The sequence below is a fragment of the Pagrus pagrus genome (genome assembly GCF_965226575.1).
Source record: "Pagrus pagrus genome assembly, chromosome: 20".
Classification (NCBI taxonomy): Eukaryota; Metazoa; Chordata; class Actinopteri; order Spariformes; family Sparidae; genus Pagrus; species Pagrus pagrus.
Window position 1 is genome coordinate 23,394,867 of NC_140207.1, and position 15,748 is coordinate 23,410,614.

The following is a 15,748-nucleotide window of genomic DNA, read 5'->3' on the forward strand; positions in this document are numbered from 1 at the left end:
GGGGCTGAGGCAGGGGCTTGGGCTGGTAGCCGGGCTGGGGCTGAGGCAAGGGCTTGGGCTGGAGCACTGGCAGCTAACAGTCGCTGCTGTTCAGGTTCTCCAATAAAACCCTTTCGAGCTCCTCCACCTCTGAAATGAGATCCGCGGTGCCCGGAGCCTAACCAGGGCCTAAAGAACAGCTTTCCCTTGAAAGCATATACAGCCTTAGACTTAAAAAGAGACATGAGCAGTAGGCTCCATCCTTATGCTCACAAACATTATATAAAGTAAAAGTGATGAAAAGATAAAAGGTAATTGTTCACAATGTGAGCATGTTGCTGTGATGTTGTGTGTTTATGTCAGTGAAGCCAGGCTCAGGGTTGTCCGAGCCTGGCTTCACTGACATGGAATCTCATTTGGATGACCGTTCAATTGCACTTTTCCGTGTCAGAGGTTGTTTTTTCTGAGTGCAATGGAATGCAGCATATGGACTGGACTTCAATACAAACTAAACTAACGAGGCAATGAGGTGCAGGTGAAGAGAGGTGGAGAAACACAGGTGAGGAGAATGACGTGAAGACCTGCTGAGCTGGGAAGAACACTAGGAACAGGGCTGGGCTAACAAAGCAGATGCAGGGCAGGTGTGGAGGGAAAGCAGGCTGGGGAAGAACACAGGAACACAACAGGAGGAGCAAATACAGAAAACACAATAAGAAGGAAATGACAGGACAACTGACAGGAAATCAGTTAACATTTTTGCACATTTGGTTCCCTCGTCTCAAAGTCAATGGGTTTTTGAATGTTTTTTTCGTTTAATACCTGAAATAAGGTCTGTGGTAAACACAAGCTTTAGAGATTTTAAAGTTTTGCTCTGCAATATGATATTTGTCAGCAAATACCCCACTTGTGAGCTGTGAAACCTTTACCTGTCTTTAAATGGCAGTTGCTAACAATTGTCGAAATGAGACTACAGATGTTGTTGGGGAAATTAAAAGTCATCACAGCGAACACGGAGAGTCATCTACTCACTAGTCCGTCTTTACAGGCCCACAAACTATTCTAACTCAGACTTTACAATTGTACATTGAGCAGTTTACATTAAAGTGTGTATAGTATAGTGTAGTGGGAATCTTAGTGTCATGTGACAGTTGTGTAGTTTGTTTATAGTCTAACGTTAGCTTTTTTTCTTCTGGTGATTACATTTACCCTTCAAAAGGTAAATTTTAATGTAAACGTAAAAATGTAAATGTAGTTTAAAAGTATCATACACTAATGTTTGCCACAGAGTTTATTTTCTGCAGTAATCCATTTGGGGAGGAAACTAATGTACAAACCAATGTACAAGTTGAAAAGTTAGAGTTTAATGACCCTGACAACCTCTGTAGTCTTATTTAGACTCTTATTAGAAATGTCTGTTTTTAAGACATGTAAGCAATTTATAATTAAATTGTGGGAAATTTAATGATGTATTTTATGTCACAGAACAAAACAGGTCAATATCTTCTGCCTGTGGTAGCCACACGCCTTACTTCAGACATTTAACTGAAAACAAATTTAAAAAACGTACAGACTTTGAGACGAGGTACCCAGATGTGCAAAAATGCTAACTGATTTCTGGGTTTCAAGACAATGAACTACGCCACTATATAAACCTTTACAACTGCTTAATAAATAGTTTATAAAGCATTTCACTGTTAGTTAACAGTGAAATAATTATTAACTGAAGTTTAATGTACTATACAATTACAGTTATTTATAATAGTTATTATAGACTGGTACTTAAATTCTGTAGGCCTACTTTCTTAAAAGGGTACTTTAGCATTGCACTAAAAGAAAGTTCCCCTTTAATTTAAAAATCAAATGCAGGACTTTTACCTTTAATTTAGTATTTTGACACAGTGGTATTGCTGCTGCTGGGTAAAGAAAGTGAGTACTTCTTCCACCATCGCTTATTCGTTATATATGTAAAATCGTTGATGTGTATGACACTTCTCGCTATGAGTGTGTGTGTGTGTGTGTGTGCGCGCGTGCGCGCGTGTACACGTCATCGTTACATTGTCGTTACAGTAACGTTCCGCAGGACGCTCTGATCTCTGTGGCACGCGCTCAGCTGTTTCAGTGACGCGCTGTGTTGTCCCGCTCAGGTTACTACTCAGCCGCTCATTGGCTGCTCCCACCGAGCACAGCGAAGTAGGTCTCCGGAATGTTACGAGCCGTACCATTTGTGCCTACACAGGGGTTCATACAGGAAATTGATGACTGTAGGATGTCGCATCCTCACCCGTCTGAAACAAACACTGTTCACCGAAACACTAATCTCACTCGACCTTGATTGTTTTGATTGTCTTCTTACGCATAAGCAGAGAAATGTGGTTTATCTACAACTCGGTCATATTTGTTTCACCCCGCCGGACCGAGCTGACGGGTTGGCTCAAAATGGCTGGAGAGGAACAGTTATGAAGATCGACGGTTTTGCCAGGTATTTACAAAAAATGAGACTGTCTGTAGATTGAAGGCGCGTCCTCCACATAACTGGGGATCCAGGTGAGACATGTTTACAGTCATTCCGACATTTTCACCCAGCCAGCTGCTTTCCGCGAGAGCAAATGAAGCCAAACCGGGCTCGTTTGCAGTGTTATCACGGTAGCCTCTACATGCAGCAGTGAGGAGCTCTGGCTTTGCTCTGTATTTACAGTATGAACAGCAGAGTCAAACTCAAATAGCAGTCTTCACAAAGTGTAGGTTTTGCGTGAAAGTGCACATGCAACAAACAGCGGACAGATAAAGGTGTCGTAGGTGTCAGAGTGTGTGTAGCTAATGCAGAGCAGGCCTGTGGCTAACCCTGCAGCTGTGCATCGCAGACATACGTCATCAGGCTAGAATTCCCTGCAGTTAAATGTGAACACAGACAAGATGCGCAAACAGACAGTGGACGCACTGTTACTGTCCCGTGAACAGCCTCACTTCTGTCCTCAGCTCAGCTGCTCTGTGTGAGCAGTGCTGGATGCGCACCTGTGCAGGAGTCCACGATGGATGTGAAGCCAGGAGGAGGGAGTTTGTCAAGTTGGGTGGATTTTTGTTTTTTCTAAAAGCACTGTGCAGAGGAGTGAACTAGGTGTACTTGGATGTATCCCCTGCTTTCACCTTGAACAGAGTCATATTTAGTGTTAATCAGGTGAAATGAACTCATTTAACTGCTGTGGATATAATAATAAACACTGAATACAGTGAAGAACCTGTTTCCCAGTTAGAGCAGAAGATTTCGGGATGACACAATACAAATTCCAGTTAGTATTGACTGACTCTTATCTTGTTACACTTCAATATTAACATAACGCACATAATTCAGTTCACAACTGAGTTGATGTAGACGGCCCAAGGTTTGGGCAGTTTGCTTACATATACTGTGAGATGAAAGAAATGTGCCAGCTGTGAGAGATGATGTCAGTAGATGTGTAGACCACTGCAAGAAATGTTTTATTATGGATTGACTGATATGGCTTTTTCAGGGCTGAAACAGATTATTAGAAATCAACGTAGACTGAAAACCAATATTTTGGACTGATAATCATCATCATAACTACAATTAACTCAAGAACTGTTCTCTAGTGCAATGTTAAGTAATTTTACTGGAGTATTTCCATCTTCTGCTACTTTTTACTTCCTCTCCACTACATATATTTGCATTTAGTCATTAGTTACTTTGCAGATTCAGAATATTCAGTGTTTATGGGCTATTAATTGTGACGTGTTACCAATCAGATAGTGTTGTGGGCGGGTCATTGTGTGAGAGTTAGGATATTGATATTAATTTTAAATTAGTTTTTTTTAATTAGCAATCTCACAGAAAAATCACAGATACCAGAAAAAAAAAGTGCTGAATATCAGCCCTGGTAATCAGGGCCGATAGTCATCTTCCCCTAGTCTCTATTCAGCATGACTGGATGTGATGAAGTGCCTTGATCTTTAACAGTCAAGGCATTAAAGCGTATTGAATTCACTTGGTTTGTTGAAAATGATGTAAATGGCTTCTAAACTGAGAATGCAGAATATTTTTTATGATTATATAAAATGACATACTGTGATAATTCATAGCACCCACTAATGGGCTCTAATCTTTAATAACTGTGCTTGGAGTTGTGTTCTCTGTGCTTGTCATAATTTTTGATGTGTTGTTATTTGTCATATAATGTAAAGCTGTGAAGTTTTTTTTTAATAACAAAATGTGTTATCTAAGGCAGTTGTAGCCCTGTCATGCAGGTGCTTATGCTTCTACTTTGGACGTAATCATAGATGAACTGAATCATTAGTGATGCACCAGTGTGATATCGCCCTGGTAATGACCTTATTCAGAGTACTCTTTATCAGAGTAATCTTTATCTTTATTTTTATTTATTTTTTTTGCTATACTGCTACATACTGTACTTTTTCTTACTGGTTGTTAATCTACAATTGTAAGGTTGCAGTTTTACAAACCTAAAAAATAATTCCAGTTATTCTGTTAAATATAGATCGTAAACTGAAAACTCAAAATAAACCAATGGTTTCAGATCAGTACTCAGTAACAGCTGAGTTTATCAGAAAAGGAATCTAGAGAGAAGTTAAACAAGTGCGTTCCACTCATACTGAGTGCTTCGGCTGATAAAGGATACAGTTTGTGGTACATGTTGGAAAATTCTTTGTTTCTGTGTTCCCTAAAATTTTTCTTGCACCTCTCCTCTGGGGAAGGTCAAAGGTCAGCGTGAGCTTTAAGGCCTTCTGTTTCATACTGTAAAAAGCGCTGAGACCATGATTTCATACGGCCTTGAATGAAGTACTGACCTAGTCAATTAGAGACAATTTCTGGTCCCTGAGGTGTTTGACCTGAAGATTTAGATTAAACGCCTCTAAGGCGGTAAAATGAGGAATATGATCTGCTGTGTGGTGAAGTGTAGATGAAGAAAATTCCCCTCAAGTCTGATCCATCTTTTAGGAACTGGAAATGTGTAAACTGTGGTATTCAGTATGTTCCAGTGAGTGTTCATGGTTTTCCTTTCCAGGTACAACAGTTTATTATTTCACTATCTGCAGAAGCCCAGTTTTTGTCACATAAAAGATGTTGTAAAGGTCAGTAAACCCCACACATTTTAGGCTGGGAACGTTGACAGAAAACTGTGTTTTCTTTTCAGCAGCAGCTTTCACTTCTAAAGTTAACACTAATTCTGAACTGGGAGGCTCCCAGTAAAAACACAATTTTTATATTTTTTTGAGCATTTGGGGCTTCAATGCCTTGCTCCAGGGGTCAATCTGATGTAACTCTGTGTCAGACTCAGATCTGTTCAACAAAGGCCTGACTAATGTTCAGGAAATATTATTAGGACCTGTAGAGAAAAAAGCTTTCACTGTTACTTTTAACAGTGAAAGCTTAACTTTTTTGTAGAAAATAGCTGTCTCAGCAATATTTTTCTGCTGATGATGGAAAAGTGGGCACCACACAAATCAGCAAACACTTTTTTCTAATTTGGTACAACTTCACACTCGTAACAGAACCTCCTACGACACAGCCAACACATGCTCCATGCTAGCTCTTGATTAGAATATTTCACTAAAGTTAACAAATAGGCTAGCACTTACTTTCCGACCACCACACTCTGCAGTTTGATTGCAGTAGCAGGGCTCCAACTTTTTTCACCACCAAAAAAATTGAAATGAAATTTAAACTGTCCTGAAGTGAATGATACTGTCCTAATTAAATTATTACAATAATTAAAAGTGATGCATGGCATAAATAAAATGCCATGGAAATGATTAAATATGTTAATTTGCTAACATGTTATTGAAACATTTGTTACATACAGTGGGGCACAAAAGTCTAAATAATCTCATTTTAAAAGTTTAAGTGAGAAGTTGAACATTTTCAGAATATCTTTATTTGGTTTGTCCCCCTTTTGCTTTAATGACAGCGTGCTCTTGAGCTGCATGGACTCCACAAGTTAGTGTAAAACACGCTGACTCATGTTATCCCAGCATGGTCTGACAGTATTCAAACAAAGCTTCTTGTGATGTCCCTGAATTTTTGGCTATCTCAGTCATCCAGTGCCCCAATAAATGTTGAATGGGGTTGAGTCCCGATGACTGTGGAGGAAAGTCCATGACAGTCAGGACTCCTTGGTCTTCTTAGGTCTTCAGTAGTTGTGTTAAAGCTTTGAGGTGTTTGGGCACATTATCCTGCTGCAGTATGAATCCTTCTCCACAAAGATCAAACCAGAGGGTGGAGCATGTCTCTGAAGAATTGAGTGGTGCTTCTCCTCGGTCAGGGTGGAGTCAGTTCTGTGCAGGAGTCTGAAAACAGCCCCAGACTTGAATCTTCACTGTGGCTTTGAAACACTGAGGTATCTTTCTCTCCTGTCTGTTTCCTTACATACACCCTCTGTGTTTGTCCTTGTTTCCCTCCTGAGAAGTAGTTTAGGAACTGCCCATCGTCCTCTGAGTCACTACATGGACTACTGATTGGAGTCTTGTGTTGTTTATGTAGCAAATTCTGTATCTGTGATGGAGTAGCCCTTTCAACTCTCAAGGAACTAAGCTTCATGTATTGATCTTCTGTTCTCACTTTGGCTATGCCTGGTCGTTCTTTGGATACAACTGATCCAGTTTTTGTAAAATGTTTTAGAGTTCCCGCCCTGCCGTCTTAGAAACCTTTAGTCAAGACATGATTTGATCCTGAGGAAAACCCTATTTGCTTAGAATAACAGTTTGACTTCTGAAACTGTCACTTTTTTTTCACATAATGTCTTTTCCGGAGTGTCAGTGTCTTTTTTCAGTTGTGTCTAATTAGGAGTGAGCGTCTGTGGCAGCATATGGCCGTCTAGAGAAAAAGCACTGCCTTTTGTGGTCATCCGCTCTGAGCGCTTCTTGAAAACCTTTCAACATTTCAGAAAGCCACTGGTTGCATCACCCTTGCTCTTTTTTCAGGCAACCAATCATATATTACATCGGTCAGGACTTGTCACCCATTGCCCAGGTAATCCTCAGAGTAGGAGAAAGAGTTTGTGTCTCTGAGTAGCATGAGTGAGTGTCTCACATTGGGAACGCCTTCAGTATGACCTCATCGGAAGCTCCTATTACATTCTGCCAGCCAGGATTGGCTAGAGCGAGGCACGTCAGTGTCATGGAGGGTGGAGACCCTCCCCCTATGAAAAGGGCTTGACACTGCACTGCCAGTCATTCAAAAACCTCTTCGTCATTCAAAAACGTTCACCTCTTCCTCGCTACGAAAGAGCAAGGAAGGTGGTCTGGTGAGACACTAGCTCCATTCACACTGCCCTTTGAGTGCGGAGATCCTGCGCCATTTCTCTGCATCTTCCTCTGTGTGAAAGTTTCAGATGTGGCGAGGGGTGAAATTTTGCTGTGGCTCTGATGCTCCGGAGGTGGTATCAGAGGCGCAACAGAGGTGAACCGGCGTCTGTGTGAATGGATAAGCCGGCGCGGGTCGTGTCGATCTGATGGTGTTCACAGTCTGATAACTAAACAGATCCTTCACTCAGCAAAATAAAGAGAAATGTCCCCCAAAGCAACGTTACATGAACAAACATCAGTAACGTATTAACTGGTAGTGTCTTTGGTAACTTTGTACGCGGAAAAAAATACTGCAGTTATACGTTGAGAAGTGTTTGTCATCCTGTCTGTCCTCTTGTCTGTCCTACCGACTCTTGGTCGCATTTCTGCTTGAAAAACAGCATCTGTCCCCAATCGCCTGGGTGCAGAAAACGCAGCAGAGATGCGTGTGTTAACATCCTGAATTTGTATTTGAGGTGCTCAAAACGCATTTTCGCATTTTCAGGCCAGCTGCTTCTTCCTCCTTACCACCTGAGAGAAAGTTGGAGGTGGTTGGTCAGACCAGGTCCCTTCCTGAGGTAGATGAGCTTTTCTCTGCCATGGACCCTTCTGAGCCGATGCCCTGGGTGGAGCCTGGGGCGCTGACTGAGGCCTGGGCAGCCTGGGGATTCTGAAAGTGGGAGGAGGCCGTTTCGCCGCCTGGGCAAAGGATTGGCGATGTGCCGGAGGGGTGGCTGAGGTTGCCCTTCTTGGCAGACATCCTCCTTTTTCTGCATCGACGTGACCGCCGTCGATGCAGGCCCTGGGATGTCATCAGGGTGTCGAGGAGGTCGTCCTTCTCTCTGGTTGACAAAGTAGTGAGATTCAGCCAGCAGGCTCTCTCCTGCAGGACCAACAACCCTATGGCTCTTCCGTACAACTGGATGGCCACCTTGTGCAGGTGAAGGCAATGATCAGTAATGATGCACACATCCTCCCACAATGCCGGGTCGGGTGAAGCCGTCATTTCCTCCTCCAGCTCGGCCTGACGATCCGCCTTGGAATGAAGAGCAGACCCTGGTGACACCAGGGATATTTTCAGGTGGAGATGAGCCGCCACCACGGGCTTCACCGGAAGCATGTTGCGGAGAACGTGTTTATCCATATCCTCACAGTCAAGCCCCCCCCTCATCACAAGAACACTACCTGATGGCAGTGGCCCCCCAGCAGGACAATGTGCCCTGACACACCGCAAACACTGCTCAGGAACAGCTCGAGGAACACAATAAAGGGCCTAAGGTGTTGACCGGGCCTCCAAATTCCCCAGATCCCAGTCTGATCGAGCATCTGTAAGATGTGCTGGAGCAGGTCTGATCCATGGAGGCCCCACCCCCCAACATACAGCACCCAGAGGATCCACTATAAAACGCCCTGGTGCCAGACACCACAGGACACCCTCAGAGGTCTTAAGTCCATGTCTTGACAGGTCGGAGCTGTCTTAGCTGCACAAGGGGAACCTTCACAGTATTAGGCAGGTGGTCATAATGTTCTGCCTGATCAGTGTATATACACCACAAGAACTAAGAGGCAAAATATATTTTTTTCTTAAAGGTGCAATTTGTAAGAATTGGCCACCTGTCAATTTCATACTTATATGGGGCAGCATATTGGTAGTGTAACTTCTAATTGTTGCTATATGTAGCTGTACTTAGCTAGTTAGCTCAGTTAGCCATGCAGCTAACGGTCCTGAAACGGTTCTCTGAGCACTGGGGTAATTTCAAGTTACTTTATTAGTACCCAGAGGTAGATTTTGTTTGCAGTAGAGTCCTCATACACACATATGGGAAAAACATAGAGGCACATATCACACATTATCCAACTTAGGATAGTGGAAATTAAAAAATGGCAAATTAAAAAGTTCTTACAGGTCCAGATCATACTAAGATGAAGTTTTAGTGAACTAAAATACTAATAGTAAAAAGAAAATAAAACAAAATGAATCAGTAAAAATTGTTTAGGTTGTAAAAACGTACATAATGGATAATATATATATATATATATATATATATATATATATAATGTTGATGTTTACACCACTAACACAGGAGCTTTGGACAAGGACAGATGGGGCTAGCTTAGCATGCTAACTTATGTAGATATCTCTGCAACACAGTACATAAACATTGTAATGTCAAAACTTTTATTTCTTCACATTCTGCTGATAATTGTAGTTATTTTTTGTATGTTTTCAACTTAAATCTTACATATTGCACTTTTTTTATTGTGAGTGAACTGACCCTTTCATGCTCTCAACTTTATAAAATGCCCAACTCTGCCTTTACTGGCTGTTTTCTGTTTGCCTCGTGAGAACTCTGTACATTCCATGTTATGTAAGCGCGGGTCACTTTGGTTAAGCAGAAGACTGTAAACAGGCCATACAGTTCATTTAAGGTATTTGCTGGAGCATGTGATGTATCCAGCTCTAAAGCTAATCATACGCACATAAATCAGCTTTAACTCTGGCTCTAGTTCATCTGCTAAATTACATTACATTTCCATTCATTGTTCAACTCAGAGCAGCTCGCTGCTCACTTAGAAAATTGGTTAGCCTACACATTTTTTTGGTGACCATTTTTGCAGACTCAGAGCAGCTCTGTACCTTTTATAGATGAGTCAGTGTGAGGAACACCTTCCCTTCCCACACACACACACACACACACACACACACACACACACACACACACACACACACACACACACAGAGTTTGACTGCATCCATTACATGTATCTCACTGTGGGAAATGTATCACACTCATGGCATACAATGATTATGTAGAAGAGTTCCACTGTGTGATATCATTAATCACCAGAATATGAGTAAGGGATTGGCATGTAAAGCTGGCATCCAGTGTAAACACATGCCAAGTGGATGACTGGAGAGTTTACTTTGGCTGGCGAGCAGTTCCAGTGTGGTTTCACATGTGGCTAGATGAGGAGGGAGGAAGCAGGCAGAGGAAACTTAGATGCTTGTCTAACATTTCCGCTCAATCATAACCAAGATCATGTTACCATAACACACACAAGGTTGTTTTTTTTTCACTCAGGCGCCAATCGAGCCAGACTTTAAAGTAACGGTCTAACTAGAAGGTATCAACAAAAACGTGTAGATTGTTCCTAAATCTTGTTGACACTTTGCACGAGGAGTATGATAATGCAGAGACGTCTTGATTCAGTTATTCTGCATGAAGTGGCTTGCAGGATGGACACTGTAGCTGCGACTGATTGTTTTTCCAAGTTAGAGTTTGCTTCAAGGCTTGGCCTACTTATTCCAATTATGGCATATCTACATTATGGCCGTAATGTAGGCGCTACAAGACTAAATTAAAATGCAGGTCTCCCCTAAAAACATTTATACACAGCTAATTCAGTCGTGCATTCAAAGACGGAATCCTTTTGTGTGGGTTTTGGAAGAAGTCCATCAGCCTGTTTTAGCCTAATTGAATAAAACTGGTGAAGTTGTCTTTTTTTAGTTTATACCTGAATTATAAGCAGCTGATATGTATCCCATCTGTTAAGTGCTGCCCAAAGATGTCATGAGTGGAGAGTTGAAGAACAAGGAAAGTGCATCTCTAGTCTGAATAATGAATGGAGACCATATTGTGGATGGAAAAGGGAGGATGTGGTTCAGTAATGGTCTGGTGAACATTTCTTTTTCTGCTAAATTGTTGGTCTTGCTAGACTCTTGTTTCCAAGAAAAGTTAATGAAAATTACATGTGAAGCTTAATGACTGACTTTTACAGGATTTGTAGGCTGCAGGCAGCTAAGGCATACTATTATATTAGGCTGCTCCTTTGAGCATTAGCATAGTTCCTGGCTGTGTTCCACTTCTAGCAAACCATTTTGTATGCTGTGTGCGTGGTAAAAATTTGTCGTCGTGTGGTAACATCATAAGAGGTTGATGAGAGGAGACTGCAGCATCAGACCTGTATGGTCATTGGCATGGCAACGGCTGGGACAGATCTGTCGTTTCGCTTAGTGTAATGATATATTTATGATACATCACAAGTCGCTACTGAAAAAGTGAAGTCAGACAGTTTTTAAAATGGAGTTGAGTACAGGCTGGCTTTTCCGAGTTAATCTGCCCCTCCCTCCCAACCCCGCTCAGTGGACTTTAAGTGAGGCCCCTAACCCCAACCTGTTCCAGCAGCTAACAACAGATGAGACTGTGGTTGTACAGACAAGAAATCAAAGAAGAAATTCAGACCTGATATCAACAATCATCCTGAATGATCCAATCACAAGTGGACAGCTCTGTTCACAAACATCTGCTGCTAACATTGGCAGGTTAAGAGAGCCCAAACATGTGATCTACATTACAGTGAACCACAGGAAAATCAGACCATTCTGCCTGGTGGTGTGGCTTCTTCTTGTTGTTTCACAGAGCACATCAGTTGAGTAGGCAGTCCTTCAGTGTGGCGCAGGAAACATGTGCATGCACACTGCTTAAGAACGTGTTCACATGTGGCCCAGACCACCACAAATGTGGTCTGAGTGATCAGATCTCAAATGCATCCTCAAAGCATGTAGGCAGTGTTCGTACCTGTACTTAGAGCTGTCCGATTAAAACTGTTATTGGTAGCAGGTCTGAACAGGGTCAGTGTGGAGCAGGGTGTTCCTGTAAACACCATTCATGTTAAGTGAATAAAACCTAAAAAATAGGAAGTTGTGTTTTGCCACAGTCCTGAAATAGTGTCTTAGCAGTTTAGCTGTGCTATGAGAGTTACTGTAATCAGTTTTTTTCCCCCTATTTTCTATTTTTGTATGGTTTGTTGTTTTTCTTTGCCTTTTTGGAAGGGTGTTTTCTTAAAGGGTCAGGGGTTAAGGTAGGCCTTTTTTTTATTTTATTAATGTTTTCAATTCAATATCAGTATAAATGATTTGTCTATAATTTCCTGTTTTTTCTAGAGCTGAAACAATTAGTCAGTCAAGAGAAACTTAATTTTAAAACATACTTGTATACAGTGTATGTATGCTGTATCTGGAGCAATCTCTGGCACGAGAATTTCTTCAGGGTTGATAAAGTTAGAGCTTAAGCTGTTCTTTCTCTGCTGCTTTTCTTCAAATTACATGATAGTAAATTTAATGTTTTTGGGTTTGTGATTGTAGGACAAAATAAGCAACATTGAAGATTGGCTTCTGATTGGCATTTTTCACAACTAATTACATTTTTTGACCAGATTTTTAATTAATTAATTTATTGTGAAATCATTAGCCCTTCTTTTACATTAATTGATTATTCATAATTTAGTAAAGGCGGGCCCAACTTAGGGCCCTTATCATGTCAGTAATATTGTTATTGAGTGGCTGGATTTATCATGCAGCAAGCCTCAAGCTTGTAGGGTCCCTAGAGTTCTGGGAGCATCACAGTTTATGGTTGAAGTCCTCAATAAGTTCACTATGTTGAAATGTATTGCATCCTTGCTCCAGATCTAATTAAGTGATTCTCCATGAGCCCACAGAGCTGTGGGACAGGTTAATTCCTGGTTAAATACTTTGGCCTATACGAAGAGGTATACATTTATTTATGTCTACAAGCCCAAATTTCTCAATTAGTGTCAGACACTAGGGAAAATAGAAGTCATTTTGGGCCTACGCATGTTTATTCTGTTTTAGACAGACTGATGAATTTGAAACCCAAGCCCACGCCTTGTCATTCCTCTGTGGTCCCTCCCACCTCACGATGGCACGTGCATGAAAGGCAGCAGAGAGGCGTTCACTTTCATCCCCTGTCGTTTGGCTGCTTCCCAAGTATCCTGTCTCACCACTGCTCATTTCTCTGCTCGTCCCACCCACTGTCTCCTCAGCCTCTCATCCCTCTGCGTATCTTTCTTGCAAACACATTTGTGTGTCTCCCTCTCTCCATCCCACAGCTATGATTTAGGCGTCAGGGTTGCTCCCACTCCCTCCCAGCCCTGGATCAAGTTACCCTGCCATTACTCAGTCGTTCCCCCTGTGAGGGTGCTCCATGTCAGGCATAGCGGAGCCTGACTGCCTGCTCGCTGCCTGCCTCTCCGGACCTGCGGACTAGCACGGTTCAACCACAGACGCCCCTGGTCAGTGGAGTCACTCCAGCTATGGCACGGACTCGCTGGAAAATTCTGCAGACGAGCGAGTGGCGGGGTGCAGGGTTAGCTGGAGTATCAAAGCTGTATTTTCAGTTTCATGTGGGGGGAAGCAAACGCCAGCAGAAACCCTGCTTCCATTAAACTGTAGAAAAAACAGCTTTCATTAAAACTCTTTTTGTTTTTCTTACTCTTACAGCAACCATCACAAGAGTTTAGCAGCAGGGTTGTGAGCTGCACAAGCCCAGCCCTACCATGCGTCACAAGTCAACTGGTGATTTGTGGACCTCATCGTTTTATGGTTATGTAATGTCGGTTCCCTTGACGAGTAAAACCTCTTGTTAAACCCCACGCCGCCCTATTCTCATAAAAGTGAGTGATGCAGGCAGCGGTATGAGGGCCTCACTATCCCGTTAAGTTTGGTCTCTCTTCCTCCAGTATGTGCCATGGGACAGTATGAGATCTGTCCAGTTGGCTTAGCCAAAGCTTGACACTGCAGAAATTTCACTGGCTTGGCTTTATCACTTGATTAATGCATGCTGAGTAAAACTACTAAATCTACTGAGGAATTGTGGCATCCTATAGGTCTAATTTACGAGAGTGAGTGAGGGAAGGTGTATACCTGTGTCTCCGCCCATGCCCTCTCATAGAGTGTAAAGTTTTATAGAGGCAACAGCATCCTCCTCCTGTTAAGCCTGTTGTGCACTCTAGTGGAGCCATAACTCCCTTTCAGATATCGCCAAGCTTTCAGCTCCTCAGTAATTTATTTAGGTCTGACATATGGCTGTCCTGTGCAATGCAAGGTAACATATCGCACAGGAAGGCCCGTTCAGGCTAGGCTAATCCTTTCTAATTGAAAGGGAGTCAGCGTTGTGGGCCAGTGGCTTGTATGTCGCTCATCTCTCTGCTTGTTTTACAGTAATGAGACATCTGGGGCTGGAGAACAGAGCTGTTTGTAGATGGAGAAAATGCTACTGAGCCTCAGGGCCTTTAGGGCTGTCACAGACAAAACAGAGCTGACTGCATGTACGTGGGCATTTTAGTTGGCCCTTACACTGCCTTGGCACAGTCTCATTTGCCATGCTAATGTTGGATTAGATTTATTTCATTGGAAAGAATAATAATTTGGGGTTATTTAGGACAAGGGTAAGGCTATTTAAAGGTAAGTGAGGACATCATATCTTTACCCAGAGGAGGAGAATGCACTAGTATCAGGCTCATGGCAGGCAGGTCGCTGCAAGTTACTGAGACTGTAGGCTGTTAATATTATCATCACTACACATTTGGATTTTCACAATGGATTGGATTAACTGCTATTTAGACTTAATTGGCGTCTACTAAACAGAAAAAACAGCATCCCATAATCACCATCAGTAAATAGTGGACCCTGTCTGGCTCTCACTCGCAGAAAGGGATGCTGTTTTCTGGGGGGAAGTTCACTGAAGACTACTGAGTCTTCAGTGAGTGGAGGGCTGACTGGGTCGCGATGACTTTTCCTCATTAAATTTGTTTGTTTAGTTTTTTTATATATAAGTTGCCAAAGACAGAACCATTACACAGTATTGGAGGGTGACAAGACATGTCAGAATTTTTGCTTAAAAGCGTGTCACATAATCACCGCCAGTCAACAACTGGAGGTGCCTGGCAATGACTTTTCCACATATAAATTTGGTGTTTTTTTCCTCATATAAGATGCCAGAGACACTACCTGTGACCACATTACTGCTGTTTGTTCTTGTAACATTGCTTAGTGGATTAAAGTGGGGGACGTTTCAATTATTTTTAAGGTCTTTTATTGTGAGAACTATCCAGTGAAGGATCTGTTTTGTTTTCAGACAAACGGCATCAAAATGTCAAACCCCTGTCCCGCGCTGCCGGCTTACACTTTCACACAGATCGACTCAGCTCTGTTGCGGCTTTTTTCTGCTGCGAATCAGAGGCGGGACAAAACTTCCCCCCATTCCACCTCTGTGACTTTCACACAGACGGCGAGGCGGAATAATAGAGCAATATTCCTGCCTTGAAAAGGTGGTGTGAATGGAGCTTTTAATGCCTTTTAACTCATCTAAAATACACTTCATACAAATAACATAAAAAAAATAAAACTCATCAGTGCACCTAATGTTCTCGGAGGCTGTGTTCAGTCCCAGTCTAGTGTAAAGCTCTGTTCACTGGTAGGTTGCTGAGCCCAACCGAAGTGAGCCTTGTTGTCAGTGGTGACTCATCCAAAGTAGTGGTGCAGGCAGACTCCTGTCAGCCATTTAGCTCCATGGCTAACTGAGCTACTTGCTAACTGCAGTTTGTCGCTACATCTAAAGATAGCTACCGCAAAGACTATAATGGGCAGCAG

At 42.3% G+C, this 15,748-nt stretch overlaps 1 protein-coding gene across 2 annotated transcripts in view; it reads left to right on the top strand.

Annotated features, from left to right (window-relative positions):
* Positions 1-2,214: 2,214 nt before the first annotated feature.
* znf438 (zinc finger protein 438) overlaps positions 2,215-15,748 on the top strand; it is a 52,066-nt gene continuing 38,532 nt past the window's right edge. The window contains exon 1 of one of the 2 annotated variants that reach the window (XM_084340508.1): positions 2,215-2,523. The gene's annotated coding sequence lies outside the window, so the exon portion shown is untranslated. The remainder of the gene's footprint in view (positions 2,524-15,748) is intronic. The other variant, XM_084340509.1, reaches the window with a different exon arrangement.